At 46.4% G+C, this 9,382-nt stretch overlaps 1 protein-coding gene across 1 annotated transcript in view; it reads right to left on the minus strand.

The window, feature by feature from the left end:
* Positions 1 to 4,776, minus strand: part of hsp90ab1 (heat shock protein 90, alpha (cytosolic), class B member 1) — a 30,837-nt gene extending 26,061 nt beyond the window's left edge. Inside the window, exon 1 of the mRNA XM_073056253.1 lies at positions 4,619 to 4,776. The gene's annotated coding sequence lies outside the window, so the exon portion shown is untranslated. The remainder of the gene's footprint in view (positions 1 to 4,618) is intronic.
* Between the last annotated feature and the right edge of the window lie 4,606 nt (positions 4,777 to 9,382).

Genomic DNA, 9,382 nt, shown 5'->3' on the forward strand with positions numbered 1-9,382 from the left:
ATACTAAATTGGATCCCAATACTTACAGTGGCATACAAACGTTTGGGCACCCCTGGTCAAAATTTTTGTTACTGGGAATAGTTAAATGAGTAGAAGATGAACTGATCTCCAAAAGTCATAAAGTTAAAGATGAAACATTCTTTTCAACATTTTATGCAAGATTAGTGTATTATTTTTGCTTTGTACAATTTGAGAGTGAAAACAAGGAAAGGAGCACCATGCAAAGGTTTGGGCACCCCAAGAGATTTGAGCTCTCAGATAACTTCTACCAAGGTCTCAGACCTGAATTAGCTTGTTAGGGGTATGGCTTGTTCACAGTTCTCATTAGGAAAGACCAGGTGATGCAAGTTTCAAAGCTTTATAAATACCCTGACTCCTCAAACCTTGTCCCAATCAGCAGCCATGGGCTCCTCTAAGCAGCTGCCTAGCACTCTGAAAATTAAAATAAATGATGCCCACAAAGCAGGAGAAGGCTACAAGAAGATAACAAAGCATTTTCAGGTAGCCATTTCCTCAGTTCATAATATAATTAAGAAGGAGGTCAGGTTAAGGTCCGGAAGACCAGAAAACTTTCCGAGAGAACTGCTCGTAGGATTGCTAGAAAGGCAAATCAAAACCCCCGTTTGACTGCAAAAGACCTTCAGGAAGATTTCGCAGACTCTGGAGTGGTGGTGCACTGTTCTACTGTGCAGCAACACCTGCACAAATATGACCTTCATGGAAGAGTCATCAGAAGAAAACCTTTCCTGTGTCCTCACCACAAAATTCAGCGTCAGAAGTTTGCAAAGGAACATCTAAACAAGCCTGATGTATTTTGGAAACCAGTCCTGTGGACTGAAGTAGTTAAAATTGAACTGTTCGGCCACAATGAGCTAAGGTATGTTTGGAGAAAAAAGGGTGCAGAATTTCATGAAAAGAACACCTCTCCAACTGTTAAGCATGGGGGGGTGGATCAATCATGCTTTGGGCTTGTGTTGCAGCCAGTGGCACAGGGAACATTTCACTGGTAGAGGGAAGAATGAACTCAATTAAATACCAGCAAATTCTGGAAGCAAACATCACAATGTCTGTTTAAAAAAAAGCTGAAGGTGAAAAGAGGATGGCTCCTACAACAGGATAATGATCTCCTCAAAATCCACAATGGACTATCTCAAGAGGTGCAAGCTGAAGGTTTTGTCAAGGCCCTCACAGTCCCCTGACCTAAACATAATCGAAAATCTGTGTATAGACCTCGAAAGAGCAGTGCATGCAAGATGGCCCAAGAATATCACAGAACTAGAAGCCTTTTGCAAGGAAGAATGGGTGAAAATCCCCCAAAGAATTGAAAGACTTAGCTGGCCACAGAAAGCAGTTACAAGCTGTGATACTTCCCAAAGGAGGTGTTACCGAGTACTGACCGTGCAGGGTGCCCAAACTTTTGCTTCAAGCCCTTTTCCTTTTTATGTTATTTTGAAACTAAAAGATGGAAATAAAAAAGTAATCTTGCTTAAAATATTTTTAACTTTATGCCTTTTGAAAATCAGGTCATCTTTTACTCACTTAGCTATTCAGAATAACAGAAATTTTGACCGGGGTGCCCGAACTTCTGCTTGCCACTGTATATACTTTTATAGGAGGCAGAGTGGGAATAAACAGGACCTATTCTGGTTGACTAGTGTTGTTCCACAGGAGAGGATATTGAGGCTGTTTTCTTGCAGGCATTCACAGTAGAAGAAATAGAATCAATGAAAAACTCTACAGACTGACAAGCAACCAATATGCAAAAGACAAATTGCAAATATGAAAAGATTAAACAATACTGACAACATAAGTTGTAGAGTCCTTAGTGCCACACACAAAATGCTGGAGGAACTCAGCAGGCCTGGCAGCATCCAGGGAAAAATGGATAGTCAATGCTCAGTGCCGAGACCCTTCATCAGGACTGGGGGGAAAATGAGGGGAAGGGAGGGGAGAAAGTACAAGATGGTAGGTGATAGGTGTAACTGAGGAGGGAGAGGTGATGTAAAGAGCTGGGAAATCAATTGGTGAAAGTGATAAAGGGCTGGAGAAGAGGGAATCTGATAGAGCCATGGAAAAAAGGAAAGGGGAGCAGCAGAGGGAAGTGATGGGCAGAACGGAGACAAGCTGAGAGGATGAAATGGTGAACCGAAGTTTGAGAAATTGATGTTCATGGAGGCTACCCAAATAGAATACAAGGCATTGCTCCTCCAACCCAATTGTGGCCATGGACTGACGTGTTGGAATGGGATGCAGAGTGCAGGTGCTCAGCAAAGCTGTCTCCCAATCTACACTGGGATTCACTGATATACAGGAAGCCACACCGGGAGTACTGGATACAGTAGATGACCCCAACAGTCTCACAGTTGAGTCCATAGGTTGTGTTCAGTGTTAAGGTGAGGGAAGTTATCCACACTGAACCTGGTGGTCTGGGACCCAAGGTTCCTATACCTACTTCCTGATAGAACAAGTGCAAGGAGTTGGGGGTAAAGTACCGACACAGAATTGTCTGGAAGAAAGCAAATCATTTTGAGGGTCAAGCAGTGTCTACTGGAATACTGAATTAACAAGTGCTATAACAATAAGGGTGCCCAAGATTACAAGGCAGCAAGAGAATAGGGTTGACAGATAATAAATCAGTCATTATGGTACAGCAGACCAGAAACTGCTCTTAGTTTTATGTCTAAATTAATCACTGCTGCCTGTGCATGATCCAAATTCCTCCACTCCCCCCCCCCCCCCGGGTTCTGGCACAATTCAGGTTTGTCTCATCTCTCCTGGTAGCCAATGCCCTCTAGTCCAGAAACTATTTTCTGCACCCTCTCCAAATCCCCAGATCCTTCATAATTCTATGTATTACCCACTAAGTTCACAGTGACCAATGTATCCACCCAGCTAATCCCAGTTATACTGTTGCTGAAGTACTACGGCAGTGCAAGGTAATGTGATTGCCAAAGGGTGGGTACAGAAAATGTTTAGAGGAGTCACCAGGAAGAGAAAATAATGACCACCAAGACAGACAGGGATGCTTGGATTGTTTTCTAAAATGCCAAGAGATTGAATGAGAGACACACAATTAAAAGGCCTTTCTTCAAACTTTCCTGTAAATAAAAATGCACAAATGAAACATTTTCCACCGGAGGATGCATAGGTGTAGAACAAGGACCAAAGAGGTCAAGGTGGAAACTCCCTAACCACCCAGTAGTTGAAGACATTGGCAGTGGAAGTTCATTCTCAACCAGGAAAGGCACAAATGGTCAAACAACCCCTTCAATGCTACACATTCCCCATGATTCTGACTTCCAATCCAAAACCTACCACCCAGTACAACCCACCATCACCAAAGGTATCAACAGACAGGAAAAGGTTGGGGTTGGAAGTTCCCTTCTGTGAACTGAAAGGAAGATAGAGCTCAGGGGTTGGGGAAGGATAGATACAGTATGTCTAGGACAGTCCCCAGTCTCTTCTTGAATGGAACTTGCATACAATAGAAGAACTCTTCCCTCTTCTCCCCCCCACCCAAACACACAAAATGCTGGGGGACTCAGAAAGCCAGGCAGCATCAATGGGGAAAAAAGTAGTCGACATTGGGCTTCAGCTTGAAACGTTGACTACACTTTATTGTCTTTAGTTGCTGCCTGGCCTGCTGAGTTCCTCCGGAACTTTGTGTTGCTTGGATTTCCAGCATCTACAGATTTTCTCGTTTGTGATCTTTCTCCAGCCTTCTTCAGGATGGCTTTAGCACCTTACCTGTCTACTTCCATTTTCTCTGCAACTCTGTTCTGGATTCTCTTATCACTTTATTCCCTTTTAAATTACCTCCATAAGCTTATGTTTGGAAAAACCTATCCGAACGGCATGATAAACAAGCATTTCCACTATACTGTACTTCAGTACAGGTAATAATAAGAAGCCCAATTACCAGCTCCAGAGTATGTGATGCAGGAGATAGGATCAAGATGGGTGGGATAATGGAGCGTGCCCAAACTGTGGACGGTTTGGTGCAGAGGACAGGAGTATGGTGGGGTGGGGGTATCTCAAGCCCCAGCGTGAAGTTAGCGATTCAGTTTGCCGTGGGGTGGGGACATGCGCGCGGGAAAAAAATTACACCACGAGGCCTGGTGAAATGGGCGCAGAGGGTTCTGAGCAAGAGTCCAAGCACCACAAGTAATAAGACGTTGCAAAGTTTTTTTTTAATTAACATGGGGGGCGGGGGGGAGAGAGAGAGAAGAGAAGCGGGAGCGCACCTCCAGCCTTTTAGCCGCAGTGACCACATCACAGCCGAAGCCAGGTGCGCCACCCATCGGGACAAAATGGCGGCACCGTGGAGCACGTGGTGCCCGGCCACAGATAAAGGAGCAGGTCGGAGGGAGGAGAGGGTGCCCACACCGATCTAACCACCCGATACTGCGCCAGCCCGTTTGCGTATCTACCCGGGCTGTCCCGGTGTAGACGACCCGATGTCTGCCCAGCCAGCAGACACATTCTGGTCAGCACCCCCCGAGGCCGAGCGAGCCCAAACCCAAGCAGGGCTGGCCAAGAGCAGTCCCTGCCGGCCCGATACCAGGAGAAACACTCCCGCGTGGCTCCCGGCCAGGCCACAAGGCTGTGTCTTCCCTACCTTGAGTCGGGTACGCGGTCCTGCTGACACCGGAGGGAACGGACTGGGAGCAGTCAGGTACTCGCTGCTTCACTACCGCCGCGGAAAGAAACTCTGCTTCCGCTGCCGCTGTATCTCAGCGCCGCGCCACCCCACACCGGTGTACCCATCCGCGCATACCGACCGGCCCACCGAGGCCCCAGCCCCATCGCCGGTCCCCCACCCCTGGGCATCCGGACCCTGTCTCTTCACCGCGCTTTCTACCCGCCGCCTCCCGATCGCCGTGCAGCCTAAACCGCCGGCTCGTCGGGGCACTACTTCTCCGGGAAGTGCGGAGGCTGACGGGTGAAGAGGGGTAAACCGGTTTGTTCCAGCACATTCGACGGGTGGGTTCCGGCGCAGTTACGTCAGAGGGCTGGGCTTAGGTGGGTCGCCGGCAGTTGCCATAGAGACGCGGATAGAGTCGGTGGGGCGACCGCTGCTTGTTAACATTGATGTTGTTGCGTGTCCCTCTGGGAGTGGACCTGACTTCACCGTGCAGTCTCTGATCCACAGTCGAGTCTCAGACCAACCATTAGTTTGTGACAAGGTTTTCATGTTACAACGGGCTACAAAAATAAAAACATAGAAATCTACAGCACATTACAGGCCCCTCGGCCCACAATGTTGTGCCGACCACGTAACCTTCTCGAGAAGCTGCCTAGAATTTCCCTAGCGCACAGTCCTCTATTCTTCTAAGCTCCATGTACCTGAAGAGGCTCTTAAAAGACCCTATTGTATCCGCTTCCACCACCGCCACCAGCGGCCCATTCCATGCACCCACCACACTGTGTGGAAAAACTTACTCCTGACTTCCCCTCAGTACCTACTTCCAAGCACCTTAAAACTATGTCCTAATGAAGGGTCTCGGCCTGAAACGTCGACAGCGCTTCTCCTATAGATGCTGCCTGGCCTGCTGTGTTCTACCAGCATTTTGTGTGTGTTGTTGTTTGAATTTCCAGCATCCGCAGATTTCCTCGTGTTCCCTCTCGTGTTAGCCATTTCATCCCTGGAAAATGTCTCTGATTATCCACACGATCAATGCCTCTCATCATCTTGTACACCTCTATCAGGTCACCTCTCACCCTCCGTTGCTCCAAGGGGAAAAGGCCAAGTTCACTCAACCTATTCTCATAAGGTATGCTCTCCAATTCAGGCAATGTCCTTGTAAATTTCCTCTGCACTCTATAGTATCCACATCCTCTCTCAAGTGGGGTCTGACCAAGGTCCTATATAGCCACAACATTACCTTATGCCTCTTGAATTCATTCCCACAGTTGATGATGCGAAATGCCATATGCCTTCTTAACAACATGGTCAACCTGCACAGTAGCTTTGTGTGTCCTATCAACACGGACCCCAAGATCTCACTGATCTGCCACACTGCCAAGATTCTTGCCATTTATATTATATTCTGTCTTCAAATTGGACCTACTAAAATAAACCACTTCGTACTTATCTGGGTTGAAGTCCATCTGTCACTTCTCAGCTCAGTCTGCATCCTATCGATGTCCCACTGTAATCACTGACAAACCTCCAGACTATCCACAACAACCCCAACCTTTATGTCATTAGCAAACTTACTAACCCACCCTTCTGCTTCCTCATCCAGGTCATTTATAAAAATCACAAAGAGGAGGGGTCCCTGTGGAACACCACTGGTCACCGTCTTCCACACAGAATAGGAACCATCTACAACCACCCTTTACCTTCTGTGGGCAAGACAATTCTGTATCCACAAAGCAAGGTCTCCTTGGATCTCATGCCTCCTTACTTTCTGAAGGAGCCTTGCATGGAGGACCTTATTAAATGCCTTACTGTAAGCTTTTCTTCTTAACTAGAATTTTTACATACTTTGTACGCCATGGTTCTTTAACTCTACCATCCTTTCCCTGCCTCAGTGGAACTTACCTCTGCAGAACACCATGCAAATGTTTCCTGAACATTTATGCAAATGTTTCCTGAACATTTGCCACATTTCTGCCATGCATTTCCCTGAGAACATCTGCTCCCAATTTATGCTCCCAAGTTGGGGGGGTCTATAAAAAAACACCCAGTAGAGTTTTTAATCCCTTTCCTCTTTCTGACTTCCACCCACAATGACTCAGTAAACAATCCCACTGTGACTTCCTCCTTTTCTACAGCTGTGACACTATCCCTAATTAGCAATGTCATGTCCCACCTCTTTTACCTCCCCCTCTGTTCTTTTTGAAACATCTAAACCTGGCACACTCAGCAGCCATTCCTGCTCCTGAGACATCCAAGTCTCTGTAATGGCCACAATGTCATAGTTCCACATATTGATCCATGCCCTGAGTTCATCTGCCTTGTTTATGATACTCTTTGCATTAAACACCTCAAACCATCAGGCTGAGTGCATCTTTGTGTATCATCTGGTTTTCCTTCCTCACAAACTCTCTACAAGCTATCTCTACTTGTGCTGCAATTTCCCATCCTGTGCCTCTTCACTTTGGTTCCCACCCCACTGCAAATCTAGTTTAAACCCTCCCCAATAGCAGGATATTGCCCCCCACCTTGGATTCAAGTGCAACCCATCCTTTCTGTACAAGTCACACCTGTTCCAGGAGACCTCCCAATGATCCAAAAATCTGAATCCCTGCCCCCTGCTCCAAACCTTCAGTCACTCATTTAACTTCCATCTTTCTATTCCTATACTCACTGTCGCGTGGCACAGGCAGTAATCCTGAGATTACCGTCTTTGAGATCTTGCTTCTCAGCTTCCCTCCTAACTCCCTGTATTCTGCTTTGAGGACCGCACCCCCTCCTGATGCTCATTTTGAATGGAATTGAATTAATAATTTCATACCAACCCTAACAGCTTTCAGTGCATCCGAGCCCATGGTCACAGTTATAGATGTAAGATCGATCTTCAGGGACTGGACCGGCAGAGAACATCTGGTCTGGATGGTGTCCTTGGCCCTCTGCAGATCAGCTAGTGGGAGATATTTAGACATTTTTAACCTCTCCCTACCTCAATCTGAGGTTCCCTCCTGCTTTAAGACCACAATCACCTTAGTAACTAAGAAAAATAATTAATGTTAACTATTGCCGCCCTGTGGCTCTGACATTTACCATCATGAAGCGGTTCTGGAGGCTGGTCATGGCATGCATTAACTCCAGCCTCTGGCAACCTCAACCCACTGCAATTTGCCTGCTGCCAGAACAGCTTTATGGTGGAAATTAACTTTCTGGCCCTGCACTCATCTCTGGAACATCTAAAAAATAAAGACACCAACCTTCAGTTATTGTTTACTGACTACAGGTCTGCCTTTAATACTTTATTTCTAAGCAAACTCGTCGCCTGAGAGTTAAGACCTCCGCTGCAACTGGATACAGGACTTCCTGACCAAAAGACAACAATCAGTAAGGATTGGCAGCATCCACTCTGCCACAATTATTATCAGCACTGGTGCTCTATAAGGTGTGTCCTTGGCCCCCTACTCCACTCCATGGCCCATAGATACTGTTACTGTACCTTCCTCAACCACATCCTCTGGCAACTTTTTCTTTATAAGCACAATGATAATTGACAGATGATACTAATTGTAGTGGGCTGTATCTCAACTAACAATACAGGAAGGAGATTGAGAGCTTGGTGTCATGACAACAGACTTTCCCTCAATGTCAGCAAACTAAAAGTGCTGGTCTTTGACTTTTGGAAGTGAGGGTGGGGGCCATGTGCTCTGCCAATGCTTTGATGCTTCATCAATGGGACAAAGGTTGAGGGGACAGTAAGCGTCAAGTTCCTGAGAATGAACATCACCAATAGCTTGTCATGGTCCAACCATATAGACGCCACAGCCAAGAAAGATAATAATAATCCAATTCTAATTCTGCACCTCAGTCTGCCCACCTTATATGTATAAACAACAACACACACAAAATGCTGGTGGAACACAGCAGGCCAGGCAGCATCTATAGTGAGAAGCGCTGTCGAAGGGTCTCGGCCTGAAACGTCGACAGCGCTTCTCACTATAGATGCTGCCTGGCCTGCTGTGTTCCACCAGCATTTTGTGTGTGTTGTTGTTTGAATTTCCAGCATCTGCAGATTTCCTCGTGTTTGCTCTTTATATGTATAAAATGTCTCTCCTCTTTTCCTGTAAGTCTATTCAAATTCACTTATCGGGGGATGGATTCACCTCATTCCATCATTTAAGCCCAAGTCACTCACCATCCACATTCTGGGCTCAGTTACTGGAAGCTCAACTGAATCAGCCACAGGTATTCCCCCCCACCCCCGTCTACAAGAGCAATGAGTATTCTGTGGTAAGTGATTCTCTTCTTATCACAGCAGAGCCTTTCCACAATCTCTCTTGTGTTCTCTCTCACATTCAGCCACCAGGATAGCTTGACTCTACTCGAGTTAAGAGAGAGAGTTTTAACATGGAGTGGGTGTATGTAAATTGCAGCAAGCAAGGGTTAAATGGTATGCTAACAAAACAGAGAGCTGACACACGACAGTCTAATACTACTGTGACACTAATTTCCTTTGGGATCAGTAGAGTATCTATTTATACCGTACTTTTGAGAGCTGGACTTTGTACAGCCTTTTCTGAGTATGGAAGTTCAGCAAGGCAGCAGTCAAGAGGAAAAGCTGACAGAGACGCTGTGCAAACATCGAGCAGAACCCTCCTTCGTACAGCCTTTCTGTTCAAACCTGCGAACCAGTGACACCAAGGGTGCCAAGACAAGATAAAGATGCAAATAAAGGACTCTAGGGCAACA

This window comes from Hemitrygon akajei, chromosome 9, assembly GCF_048418815.1.
Source record: "Hemitrygon akajei chromosome 9, sHemAka1.3, whole genome shotgun sequence".
Lineage (NCBI taxonomy): Eukaryota > Metazoa > Chordata > Chondrichthyes > Myliobatiformes > Dasyatidae > Hemitrygon > Hemitrygon akajei.